Source organism: Cupressus sempervirens, chromosome 5 (assembly GCF_028749045.1).
Source record: "Cupressus sempervirens isolate cs-2001-9-10 chromosome 5, ASM2874904v1, whole genome shotgun sequence".
In the NCBI taxonomy this organism is placed as follows: Eukaryota; Viridiplantae; Streptophyta; class Pinopsida; order Cupressales; family Cupressaceae; genus Cupressus; species Cupressus sempervirens.
Genome location: NC_143122.1, coordinates 326,324,258 through 326,339,119, shown reverse-complemented (window position 1 = coordinate 326,339,119; position 14,862 = coordinate 326,324,258).

Sequence of the window (14,862 nt, the reverse complement as noted above, 5' to 3'; positions counted from 1 at the left end):
AGAGGCATATTTTTGGTATTGTGACTGACATCTCCTACCCTGAAAAAATCCACCGTCTCCCTAGTCTTGGTTTGTTATGGAACCTATTGTGCAAAGCGGGGATAGGATTAGTTTGTTGAACATGTCTATGTGATTGAGTTTGATTGTTACCGGTCAATTTCGGTTCTCCATGGTCATCTTTATGTAAATTTGCAAATTGCTTATTTGATAACTTGATGTGGAGCAAAACTAGATTTAGAGTTTTGGTGTTCTTGAGTCCAATGTTATGGAGACTTCTCCTCGGAGAAAAAAAAAGATCCTGATGTATAATTCATTGTTAACTTATATTTATAACAACAATGATATCGGATTTTCTTCCCTAATTCTTTCCCAATTCACTCCTTCAATTAGGTTTTTCAATAAAATATATATGAAGTGGCTCATATGTTGAAAAAAAGAGCACTTCATTTCTTATGACATTCTGTGTACTCCTGATAATTCATTCCTTTTAAAATCCTTGACATATTTCAAATAATAGATATGTAATTATAAAATGAAATAAAGTAAAAATAAAAATAAAAATAAAAAATAAAAACTATTAACACCCTACCCTTACGTTATCCCATCTCACCTAATAAACTTTTAAATATCTTTCCCTCCAACATGGGTGTTGAAAGGATCTCAAGGACTGCAAAGTCCTCCACATGTGCCTTGTCTTTTCTACACCTCATCCTTTGGGTGGTCGATGGTATGTGGTAAGGGGGTGATTCATTGCAAATACTTAACATCAAATGAAATTGCACCTTGTTAATGTTTTCCCCACCACCTCCACACTTTCCAAACACCCACATTTATCTCCCTTATCTCTTGCGGGAGAAACCATACTTGTTAGGTGATTAGGCCCCTTGCTCATCCACGTTGACTTGGGGTGGGAAATTTTTTTGATTGAATGCATTTTAATAGGTATGAAGCCCCTTCCTCTAATCAGCACAAAGGAAGTGTTAAAAAACTTTAAAACAAATGCCTTTTCAAGATGCAAGTGTACTCTCCAAAGAGAAGACAAATTTGCACTTTGGGCTGCAAGTGTAAGCCTAGGACCACGTGCAGGGTTTTGGGGACTACTCATGGTAAGTGGGAGGGAGTTGAGGAGTAGAGTTAGTTATGGGGTTTGAGTTAGTATGAGTGGTAGGTTAGTTAGGAGGTAATGTTAATAACGAGATGTGATATTAGTTTAGGATTAGTTAATAGTTAGTGTTAATTAGTATTAGTTCAGTTTTATTTTAATAAAGCTGTAAATAATCTCATTTTAGTTATTAAATTATTAAAATAAGAATGGTGGATTGTTAGGATAAGTTAGTTGTTAGTTAGGTTTGTTTGTTTGTAGTGATAATTTTTATTAGTTTAGGTTTGTAGATTCAATTTATTATTGTTTTTAGTTATTTTAAATTTGTTTAATTAAATTATTAATGTTTGTTTTATTTTAAAATAATCAATGATTTTGAAATGAAAGAGAAATGTGTTGATTAGAAAGTTTTGAGTTAGTAGGTAAAATTTAGTTATGTTATTGGAAGGTTTATTATAGAGGAAGATTATAATTAAAGAGTTTGTTATAGGATTATATGAAAGTGTTAGATGTATGATAGAATATTAGTGGTGTCGTATTCTTACAAATAATATATTATTTTATTAATATTTTATAATGCTTTATTATGGTGTTAATAAACCAAATTGTCAAGATCATAAGATTGGAAGGCGTAGTAAGAGAGGAAACTAAATGTTGTAAATAATGTTATGGGTAATATTTAATGTTTTCAATTACTATTATATGTTATTTTAATTATGGAAATAAAGTGTTAAGGTAGTTGACGAAATTTCTGAAATGATGAAACCAGTGCACCTAGGAGATTAAACCGACAACCAATTAAATATTAAATAACTTGATAACCCTTTTAGTGTAGTTTTGTGATAACATAGTGGATTAAATAACTTTAAAACAAACAAAAAAACAAAAAATGTGTACTTTTGCCCCAATATTTTGGGCATGACAGTGCTTAAGTGTGAGGGAAGCTGTGCACATGTGCACCTTGTGGAAGTGTGCATGTGCACACCTTCATGAAGTCTTCTAGCCTTTGTTTGTCGTTTTGCAGATTGGAGAGCGGTGAAGGAGCGCATGTTGGGATGTGCAAAGGTGTGAACAAGTTTGAGAGCAAAGAGAAAATGAAGGGGAATAGGGGATCTAGGGTCTTATATAGACCCCAGGCCCCAGTGTGCATCTCCATAGGTGCGCACCTTCACAGGTGTGCACCCTCCAAAGGTGCACACATGTGCATCTCTAGAAAGAGATGCAATGTGAACTTGTGCATTGTGTGCACATGCACATGTGTGCTAGTGTGCTAGTGCACAGTTAAGCACATGAAAATACAAAATCTTCACCCTGTCTCTAGACTTTGATCCTCTAAACTTCCTAATTAGAGACTGGGGCCTAACCCAGACTGCTGGGGTTGTTCAAAAGATGAGCAAAACTCTAGACTAGGAGTCTAGTAAACAAAAAAAAATTACCAGGGAGTCCCCATTTCTATGAGAATTGGGTGTGCATTGTGAGACCACAACACTACTATTGAAAGACAATTATCTAATCTTATAATTCAAAGCAAAGGCAAAAGAAAGAAAATTCCTAATATGATGAAGGCATACAACAAGTATAAATCATTTGACCCTGGCAATTACAATAGTAGTAGCAAATCTTAAATTCTAGATGATATAGTTGGTTGCAACAATAACTCTAGACAAACTTCCATTCCAATTGATGAAGAGGATTTGTGGATTAAGAATGAGCATGTGATTAATGTTCTAAATTCCTTCAGATGTTCATAAATGCTTATGGACCATATTGTTATCACCTTGGGTGTTTGATGTAGGAGCATCCTTAGGTTGTTGGCAATCTCACATCACACAAAAATATATAAATATATTTGTTGCTTTAAATTTACAATTACCTATCTGACAATTTGTATTGAAAAAAACTTGTTTGTTATTTCCAGATTTTGTGAGCTAAGCTCCATATTATGGAATTATCATGGGTCATTACCCTAAGTGTACATAATCCTATGTGACATCTAGCAGAAGTTATGATTCATCTTCATGGGTGCTATTTTCTTATGCTTCTCTTCATGCGATGCCCAATATTTAATTCAATGTTGTTCTATATTTAAGAATTGGCTTACACACTCTTGGATCTAGGTTGCTAGTTAACATATGGACTTATACCTACAACCACATAATTAAATATCATGTATTAAGTATTTGATCATTAATTATTTGAGGGTTAGTGCTATAATGTAATGCACATTTCCTATTAGTGGAGATTGTGAACTCTAGGCGATCGTGTGTCCTGATGGCTATATATGTAATATTTATTGTGTGTTTGGTGATATCAACACTCAGGTAGTATCATCCAAGGGTTACTTGGAGGAAGCTTGGATAGCGAACTTTTGTCTACAATCTGGAATGTACATTGGTCGTAACCAAGAAGGTCTTATAACATGGCATATAGTATTTTATATCATGTGAATTATCTTATGAATACGTGGAATGTATATGGTGAACATTTGATGTAACTAGAAATTTGTTGATAATAAAGTGTTTCTTGCAATTATATCTTGTATACTCATGTTGTGTTGTATTTTTTGTGGGCTTGGTCATCTCTTTTAGGGATTCACTTGTCTTGTACTACATCACAAGAAGAATAATTAAGTGATTTGGATACTCTTCTTTATGTAGGACATTTAGTTTCTTGATGCTCCTAGTTTTGAGGCGTACTTTAGTGTTAGGATTTGTTCTTTATTTTTTAATGGACTTCTATGGATCCTCAAGGATATTTTTTATGGTTTAACCCTGTGTGGCACTATATGTAGTTTTTTAATTACTCTCTGGACTACTTTCTCCATGACTCACCTTATGGCTTTAAGATTATACTTATTACTTTTAAGACTTATTTTCTTGGTCTTTTATGTTTTTGTCACTCCTGGACTCCTAGTAGAGGCACATGATCTATCTGATCCACAAGTCCAAGCTGAATTCTAACCCCAACAACTATAGGACTATCATGAATGGACACACCTTTTCCAAGCTCTATGCTACAACATTGAACATTATTATTACTAGAGTTCTTGAGAAAGAGGGCTTGCAGAGCTAGAGGCTGGGCTGGGTTTCGGGTAGGCTACCAGACAATGGACCACATCATGATGTTACAAGATATTACTGAGGAGGCTCAACACTGCTCTACGAAAGTTTATTATTGTTTCATAGACTTTTGTAAGGATTTTGATATCGTCCCACAGTTGGCCCTTTTCCAAGGCTTAGAGATGCTGCAATTTCAAAGATCTTGTTGAGAGCTATTATGAGGTTATACGAGAATGTTGTGGGTAGGTTTAGGACTCTTGAGGGGTTCTCAACTCCTATCCAGAGTACTATTGGGGTGAAACAAGGTTGCCTTCTTTCCCCCACCTTCTTTGGCACTTATATTGATGAGTTTGGGACCTTTCTCAAAGAGTCTTCGCTCACAAGTGATGATTGTTAATTACACTAGGTTTTCATCTCCATTCTCCTTTATGTTGATGATGTGGTCCTTTTAGCATCCTCTCCCAAGAGTCTTCAAAGGCTTCCGGCTTCAATATGAGGCCAACCATCTAGCCCAGAGTTAACAAGGGGATGTGCTCACATGCTATGCTCAAGAGACAATGCTTCAGACACCACTTCCAAGACACAATGTCAGAGTTGTCCCTTATAGATTCCTTGGTTAGACTGAAAGTACTTTATGGTTCAATGGTATGGGGGTTGTCTCTTCTTGACTTAGATTGGGCCTCTATTGAGTGTGTTCAAACTCTGCTTCTCCAACGCATTATCAAATGTCATAGATTCACCCCCCATGGCATTATTATGGCTAAATTTAGGACTCATCCTTTCATACTAGGTGTCATTTTTGATATGGTTTGGTTTCTTCATCAACTTTGTGACTTTGCAGATTATGAGGATGGTCGTCACAAATATGCTTACTTGGCCTATTGCTCCTTTATTGTCATTATTGCCTCAGATCCCTCCCCTAGAGGTTGATGTTGGTATGCTCAAGCAACCTCTTTGTTGAGCTCAATAGGATTGATATTGACCACCTCCCTCCCATCCATTTTTCATTGGATGCTCTTGCTCATCTCATCCCATCACAATAGGAGATGAATGGGCATGTCAGGACAGACATTTACAAACATTATATCACCATGACCTAGAGTAACCCAGTTGGGGGGTTATGTCCTAAGATAGCTACTTGTCGTGGCATTGGTGTCATGTCTTACACATCTCCCTTGGATCTTTCAGAGTTGGCTCCCACCAGTTGTGGATCCAGACTGATCATCATATGGGCAGAGAGAATTAGATCTATTGCTTGTGCTCCTTGTCTAAGGCTAAGACTAAAACCCATATCATCTTCAACTGCCTGTCCTACTACAAGATCAAAGCGAGATTATATTGTCTATTTAGAGATTGTAGTTCCCTCGTGGATTTCTTTGCGTACATAGATCAGAGGTGTCTGGTGGTCTATCTCAAGGAGGTGATGTAGTTTTTGGACCACAATTTAAATCGCTTGATCCCCCAAAAGGCCTCAGAAAAGCTCCTCATCACCACCTTCTTCTCCCCCTTGTCTCTGACATAGGGGGTGAAGTGGACCTCTAGTGCCTCCAGTACCCCCATGGCTGGCCACTCTAGATCAGTGAGACCACGTACTAGGTTTATTGTTACTCTTCAGCAGTACCACTCCCACAACTCATAGTGACGGACCAAATTTCTTCCTGCCTAGAATTGTCTCATTTGGTGTTGGATTTTTTTCAACGGAGGAAGGACCCCTAGCTCTTACCTTTGTGTTGGGTCCTTTGTTGCTTTGTTTTTTTTTTTTTCTTGCTCTTTCCTAGACACCATTTGGTGTCTTGTTGTCCACTGCTTCTTTGGTTGTATGCTCTCAATCCCTTAGACCCTTGGTGGTATTTTGTTGGACATAAATAGATTTATCTTATCTTATCACATTTTACTTTCTAGTTATAGGTGAAATGGGGTTGATGGGACTATGTTATTTATTCTCCTCTATCTCCTAAGATGGGTTTTTCATATCAAGGGTTGGAAGGGACTATGTTACTATGTAACACCTATGAGAATTGTAAGTAGAACTCATGCATTATGTGTAGAACCTTTTCTCTGCCTTTTTTTTGCATTATAAACTCAATGTACATGACACATGAAAAATACTTTTAAGACCTAGGAAAATTGTGATTACAACAAGAACCTCAAAAGATAGTTTGAGGAAACTTACACTCCAATAAAAGATTTATCGTGTGGTTTTAACTACATAATCATCATCTTGGCATAACAAATTTGAGGATCACATATAATAGAATTGCTTCTAAATAACAGGTTTATCCTCATAACATGATAAATATCTAAATAAATAGTTATTTACTAATAAAAAATTATAACTAAAAGGCTATAATGTGAAAGTTTGTGACCATTTTTACCAACCCCTTTTGGTTGCTTTAGATATTGTCATAAAACATATTATTTATACATGTCAAGAATATTAATGCATTCTATATACATGTGAAGTATCATTGAGAATATGAAATAAGATATTGTGATCTTATACTGACACAATAAATGACAATAAAAATTGTAAGGTGGATTCCTGCATTTGATCTTTTTTATTTCATATTTAATGATTAATTGCTTGTAGATCTATTTTTCTAACACATTCCTTTGGCATGTCCAAAGATATTAAAAATTTGCAATGCATATGTTTTAGCTTATAACTATCATGTCTAAGTAATTTTATATCTTTGTTTAAATGAATCTAGACTCCAAAACTTTTTAAAGATGATTAAATCCAATGCAAAAGTAATTCCTTATTTTGTTTCATTTAATATCAAGTAAGTATTAGCATTCCATTAAGTATATTATGTTGTAGATTTATCTCGATAACAATAATATCACTCCAACTTTAACAAACCCCTCAGTTAATACTAATCCTCTATTAATTTTCTAAATTCCAAATCGTTTGGATTGCTTGATATGTTACCCTTCAATATTTTGGATTTTGATAGTTATAAAAAGGTCATATGGACAACTAGATGTATATAGGCTCACTGGACTTAAGGAATAGCTATTAAAACTATAATCAAACTTTGTGGGCCACAATTTCAAACAACCTTCGATGGGCCTATATTAGGTATCATAATTAATGATATGCTTCTATTAACACATTTTTTTGTTACAAGGGCTATATATCAAAGTCTAGGTAAAAATTTTATCTTTAATATAGATAGATATAGAGTCCCTACATATATTACTTCAATGTTTGTCACTATGGTTCACACAATAGAAGTTGAAAAGTTTGGAATAGAATTGTTGTGCAGGAAATTGTTCAAAAAAATATTCTCAGGTGATCTCGAAAAGGTATTGATCAATATAAAAGAAGATCGCACGATACCAAGGCCATGCAATTATGATATAAATTTGACAAGAAGGAATAATGTACCATTATTTCCTATTGCTTTCATTGAAGATTGAAGGAGATTCAATAAATGGAAAATTGTCGCCAGAGGAAATGTGGATTTTCTAATGTACTTTCTTCATGTTACATATCCTCCTGGTAATGATTGGATAGACCAGCTTATGAAGGAGGATCAATTAGGTTTATGGGAAGATATCAAGAATATTAACATTGAACATATTAAGCCTAATCATCCCTTTGATGGAATTTTTGATTCAAATTCCCTTTCTCAATAACATGTTTTATATTTCTTCTCAAAATGTAAAGAGCATTAAGAATGTTAAATCCCTTTTTTTCCTGATCCCTATCAAATTTTGACAATAAATACAAAAAAAATCTTTCGATTTAGTACAAACTAATCTATATAATTCGAATCTAGATTAAACTCACTAACAATGTGATCTTAGCCAATTTTAATTTGGAGGATCTCGAAAAGGAAAACACTCTATAATGAAAATATAAAAGAGGAAGTAAAGTCAAAATACCATAAACGAATCTCTAAGGAACATTATCTTGAAGATGGATTAATAATATTTGTTCTTTAGGGCTTATAGACCTATTATCTATCAAAAAAAATTCCAATTTTTGTTCCAAACACAAAAATGTTAAGAGCACTTCTTATAAATTTGAGAAGTCTTAAATGTATATACTTGGACTTGCAAATATAAAAATCTTAGTTTTAATGAATTATAATTCTATACAAAAATCTAAGGGTTCATTTGGCATTGAGAATTACATTGGAATAAGCATATGTAAATTTCTAAAAATTTAAATCCTTTATTTGGGTGTGCCAAATCAAAAGTGAGAATAAGAATATGTATTCTAATTTTGACCCATAAATGAGTAAATACAATTCCACCTAAATAGGTGGAATAAGAGCCTATTCTTATTCCAATTTTACTTTTTCATATATTTAAGTCGATAGGCTTATTATTGCGAGACTTGCCATCGGAATGTTATGACACTCTAGTGGTCTCGGACGCTAGTAAATGCAAAAATGGTGCCCACAGAAAAGTGTGAATGTGTAAAAAAATGTTGTGCAGATGTCAAACTCTGCACTGCGTGAGAAGCATGGACGTAGACACTTAGTCTGCACTGCGTGAGAAGCATGGATGTAGACACTTAGCGAATAGTGTAACAATGAGCACAGTTTTTAATCATGAACAGTCACTAAGCAACCATGATAAACAAGCGATGCATAGATGTGTCTATGGTGAAGAGCAGTTTATCGTTCTCCTCTATGTGTTTATCACGTCTTTAGCAATTACTAAAATATAGTGGTCAAGAAGCACTTTAGTTGTTTGTGCATTTTCTTTCGCAGAAGCAGTGTGAAGAACAATCCTCCCTCTCTCATTTGCGGCATTTACAAACTTATAAATAGCTTCCTCATCACACCTAAATAAAAAGGCTTTTATACCCTCTATTCCGACATCTCCAGATATTTCACAACTGAGTGTAAAATGCTATTATTTTTGTACTTGTCGATTGCATATGGTGTACATCATGCTCCTCACTATGTTTTCACCCGATTGAATGCTTCCCTAACAGCCGCATGGATGATTCTAGTCATGACATCTATACCAGTTTCCCTTGTTCGATAGAATTAAACAATGGATACAAAGTACTATTGTGGGATGCCCACTTGTCTTGAAAACGGCCCGAATTTCTTTATCTCTCTGCGAAAAATTGTTATGATGATTCTGATTGAAGTGACTTCAAGAATTGTAATGTCTTTCCAATCAGAGGGAAGCCAAATTTACTAGATGGGAGTTTTAGGGAGGAATGGTTTTGAGATCTATAGAGAGAGGGAACGACAATTAGAACGATGGTGGAAAGAATAATGGAAATAATTTCAAGGGAAGAATAAAGGTGTTGAATGAAATGCCTTATATCTAAGGTTGAGTTTGTAAAGAGAAGCGGAAGCATGCATTCAGACAGATTGCAGTTGTTGATAAGCTTACATTCGATTGAAGAAAGGATGAATGGAAACCTTAACACCAAGTAGTTGATAATAGCTTCTAAAGTATTTAGTAATGGCTTACAAATCATTTTCCGTTTAAATTCTACCAGGGATGCTTGAGTCGGCTTCTCAATTTGTTACCATTTGAAAATTATTTTCAGCAAGAGATTCGACCTATGATTCTCTTAATATTATTTTTGGATTTTAACCTTATAAAAATAGACCAATAAAGTTACACTAGTACCTTAATTTAATAAATATAAAATTTAATGCATTATAATCTTTTTTATTTTAATAACTTGTCATATTTTATATTTTATATTTTATTTATGATGATGTTTTAGAAAGTAAACATTATGTTTTAATTTAAATGTTGATTTATTTTAAACTAATTATATTTTGGTCATATATTCATTAAATTAAAAAGATTTTTAAAAACAAAAAAAATTCTTGATTTGCATGCTTCCCATTAGCCTTTATTAACATGCTAGTTCTTCAACATTTTATTTAGATGATACTTGTAGTAGATTATTTGTACAAGTTAAATTTCGATATTGCTATCAAATTAAATTTTGATACTTGTAGCAGATATTGTATGAGTACCAATTCACAATTATTAACCAATACTTTATAAACAGTGGTTCAAAAGATCCAATCTCTAACTGCAAAAAACAAAATACTTAGAATTTATTCGGTGAAGGTCATAGAATTTTTTAATTACACTAGATTGTTGTTCTATAGCCATAAATAGCAACCAAAAATTATTAATTCTAAGTTTATCCCCATAGAAGAAAAGGTTTCTCTATCACTTTAGTGTCAATTTTTCCTAACCAGAATAATAAAAATGATCCTACTATGTTTTTTTTTCAATATTTAGTCTCATATTGAACCCTAACTCCCATGCACTTAAATCATTACTAAAATTTGACAAATCAAATAGAGATATGGGGGGAAAGATTCTGACCCATCCTAGAATAAAGATTATTACCAATCTTTTCACATTAAAACCACAATAAAATCATTTTATATATATAACTATCGGCTTAACGCTTGCACCCTTCTAAAGTGCAAGTGCTAGTTGATAAAATTCTCAAATCAGCACAAGATTTTTAGTGGGTTATTAACTAACTTTTGCTAACTTTTCCAATCGATTTTATAATTTTCTTGTTCTATGGTGCACAACCATTTTCGTTAACTTCGCCAAAACTTGAAACAAAAAAGGGTCTCACTACACTGGCAGCTAGATTTTACCTTGATGCTTGCTTTGTTTATTTTGCAATCGTCCCTAATGCTTGTTTTATTATTTATGAGAAAAGCATGTTGTCGGGATTATTTTTGTCCATGGCGACACCATTGTCGTTACCATCACAGGAACTTGAAATAGTAAATTACTTTTCCCCATGGTATAGTTTTATGTTATCGATTTTAGCATGACTTGAGCAGTGTTGTAAAGCAGAGTGTAAGGACTACCCCAGCAAAACCAATGCCACATCAGCAATCTCCATAAAATGCAAAAAATTCAATGAGTCAAAGTCTTTTGAATATTGACTAGTCAACATTAGTTGATTAACTACCATTAAATTTAACAAAAATGATACATATACATATATGCTCAAATTTAAAAGAAACCATAATTTTGTTACCAGATTACCAATACTAGATGGTCTAACTATGACGACCAAGTTGAAATGAGCTACAGAACCTATTTAAGAGCACAAGTGCGAGAATATTGTAGGAGTGCTTTACCACCCTACTACGAAGTTGTTAAGCTTCCCTGAAATCTTTCCTAACATGAAAGATACCTAGCTCAGCAACGAGATAGTCTAAACAAGTAAAACTAAGAGTAGTAATGGAATTGTGTAACAAAATAATCTCAGAAATATTCAAGTGTCAAAAAATGGAGCTTCGCAAGATAGAAAAACAACCTTGTTCTTGGTTACCATTTTAGTGTCAGTCTCATCTCCAACACTTCTAAAACAAAATATGGTTTATCCAACATCAAGATACCTTGCCGCATGCATGTCTTGTCATCAAACATGGATAACACTTTCAAACCATACATCAATAGTTATATTCCCCAAAGGTATACCATATTTAACACCTCTCAAGACAATGCAAAAGATGCATAAGGAAGTCAATGAATATAATAATTCCAAAATTGGTATTGCATCTCAGTTGTACCAACATTTCAAATGCACTATCTACACATAGGCCCATATCATGCAAATATCAGCATTAAATCAGCCATTGCTCATCCTTTTACAATAGATTTGCTAAGAGTAAATACTTAACATAATTTATAAAACATGGCTTAAAAGATGTCTGAAAATAATCCATATTCTAACTTTTAGAATGTGAAATTTTGGCACTCAATGCCTCCTTCTATAGGTTTAGCTTTTTAGTCATTGGAGTTTCTTTAGCAGGGGAAAAACAACAAATTCCTAATAGAATTTCACTACTGTTCAGATTTTTTGTTTTGGAATTCTATGCTTCCATATTCAATTTTCAATAGAATAGTGTATCACCAAAATTATAACCTCACATATTTTGAAGCTTTGTTGTAGAATGCCAAGAAAGACATTTCTCCTAAGTTCAACTCAACCAAAACTAGCATTATAGTCTTATGTCATCAACCAATGGAAGTGTTTTAAATAAGATCTCTATATGCATTCTACCAGATTATCTACTAATCTGTCAAAAATATAGCATTCGATTTGCTGCAATATAGTCACCGACTAATTCTATTATTAATATTACTATTCACCCATTTCAGTTCAAGAAGATATACTTGATTTTAATCTCAAGAGGCATTCACTAAGGAGCACAATGTATTCTAAATTGAGAGTATTTTAAGGCCTTTCATTAATTGTAACTCCCTTACCCCGAATAATTACATTATTATAGAAAATCCAATTTCATATAACCCGCATTTGGCCCACAGCTACAAAAATTTAAACCAAAAAGCTACACTCACCCTCAACCATGACCATAATATTCACCACTAACACAAACCATAATATTCACTACTAACACAGACTTATCAACCATAATATTCCCCACTAACAAAGACTTATCGAATAAAATGAAAACCCACTTTTAAGAATCCACTATTGCTAATATTAACTCGATAATGCCTTAAAAATGCTTTACACTTTGATATAACTCACAGTAGAGAGAATAATTTTACTCATTTGTTATAAATCTTCAAAATGTAAAGCCTATTTCAACTTATTCCTAAGGATTCCTCAAAAGTGAGGTATAAACAAGGCATCATTTATCTCATTCTAACATATTTGCTTTATAGAAAGAAGATTTCACCTCATTCCACAAACGACATAGGAATTTCAAGCATATTCTAACTAATTTCCAAAGATGAGCTAACTATAAGTATCTTGCATGTGATTTCAAGAATCATTCTGCACATCTACATGAATTAAAAATTTTGAAACAAACCCACCTTAAATGTATGACTACTTCAATATTTCGATGGAAAATAGTGGCAATGTGTGTTTCAAATTAGAGAATGCGTGCAAAAGTATGGATCCCTCATTTGAGAAGTGTACCCCTATCAAAGTACTTTCCAATGTCCATCTCCATAGCCACTCAAACCCTTTTAGAACCTTTCCCTTCTTTCCTCTAGATCAATGCAATTGGTTTGTATGCTTGTTATTATGTATATCCTCTCAACTCAAACAAATCAAACTGCTTCATACCAATTGATTGAAAGTTTCTGAAGTCATTTCACCAGACATTTTGCATATACGTCAACTCGAGCATTTCCTGCAAAAATTAGGGTATAAAAGGGTAATAAATAAATGCTGGAGAAAATTGGTGATGGAAATTTGGTCTTGCAAGTTTTTTGTTCAGTTTTCCTATCTCCAACTACGTCCCCACTCTATGATTCCCTTTGGTTTTGTGTGTGCTGGTTTTTTTTTCCCAAAAGAATCTCACCCCCCATCTTCTCTCAACTACTAAGTATTTCATTCATTATCCCACTACCTTCTTTGTAACTGACACCATTCTTTATTTCAATTTAATGGTTTTAATGTAACTAATTATGTGGTTACTGAAATAAATTGCATTATCAATATAATTTAACTTTTTATTTCTACAATCATGATAATTGAACAAATCCATGTGGTAATTAAATTGTCATTTTATTCGGACAAGGAAAAATTGGGTTATGACATCCTTCCCCACTTAGAGAATGCATCGTTCCGATCCAAATATATATAAGAATTCAAATCATACCCAATTATATACAAGAAAATGAATCTACAAGCTTAAGATCTAACTTCCATTTACACAATAACACATGCATCTGTAGTCAATTCTATAGAAAAATATTGATTTTCAGCTACTGTAATAAAGTCAACTTTTATTTTCCTTATATGAAATCTACATTTCATTTGAATGCATTCTAATAAAATCTACGTACAGTCTCATGGAAATAATCTTTTAAAGGCAATATAAGCACATATTTAAAGTAACAAACACAAATTTTATATAAGCACATATATAAATACTAATTTAAACAACATTTTGAGTGTGTGTGTGAATTCCATAACGATTCTATAGTTTTACAAGGTTAGGCTACCTCTCTCTGACAATATTCCCCCTTTCTTATAATGTGTCGTTCCCTTTGTTGCATTACAAGAACAACACCTAATATCAATCCACCATAAATCAAATCGATTTTCCAATGAAATATAAAATCAAATACTTTCTTATCTCAAGAAGTCTCAAATTTAATTAACATATTACCTTACAATCACATGATATCACACACATACCTGTGCTTACTTACCATACCTTGGCATCACCTGTGGATTTTGCCTCACTAGTAGGTACTTCTTATCCACATCCTACCATACTTTTACACATGTGCTCACAATACCTTTGGCTAATCCATAATGTCAATAGTTAGAGAAGCTAATTTTTGAGTCATAAATGTCAAGAGTCAATATTTTCCTTTAACTCGTCTTTAATCAAACCTTAATCATGAGTAACAAAATTAATCAACCATACGCACCATCTACATGCAGTGCTCACTAAGGTAGTAAGTGTCCACGTCAATAAGTCAATGTCCACAAAACATAATCAAGTAATGTAATCATGATACATCTAATTCATCCTCATTTGAATCATCGTGAAATATAATGACATGCACATATAACATTATTTATGATATCATTAATAGTTAATCATCATTATGCATCTAAATGCTGGCAAAAGTTGACATCCCAATAATGTGTCATATAGCGGAGAACTAATGACATACATTTAATCAATATGATAAGTAACTAGATGATATAAAGGCCATATAGTCATATGT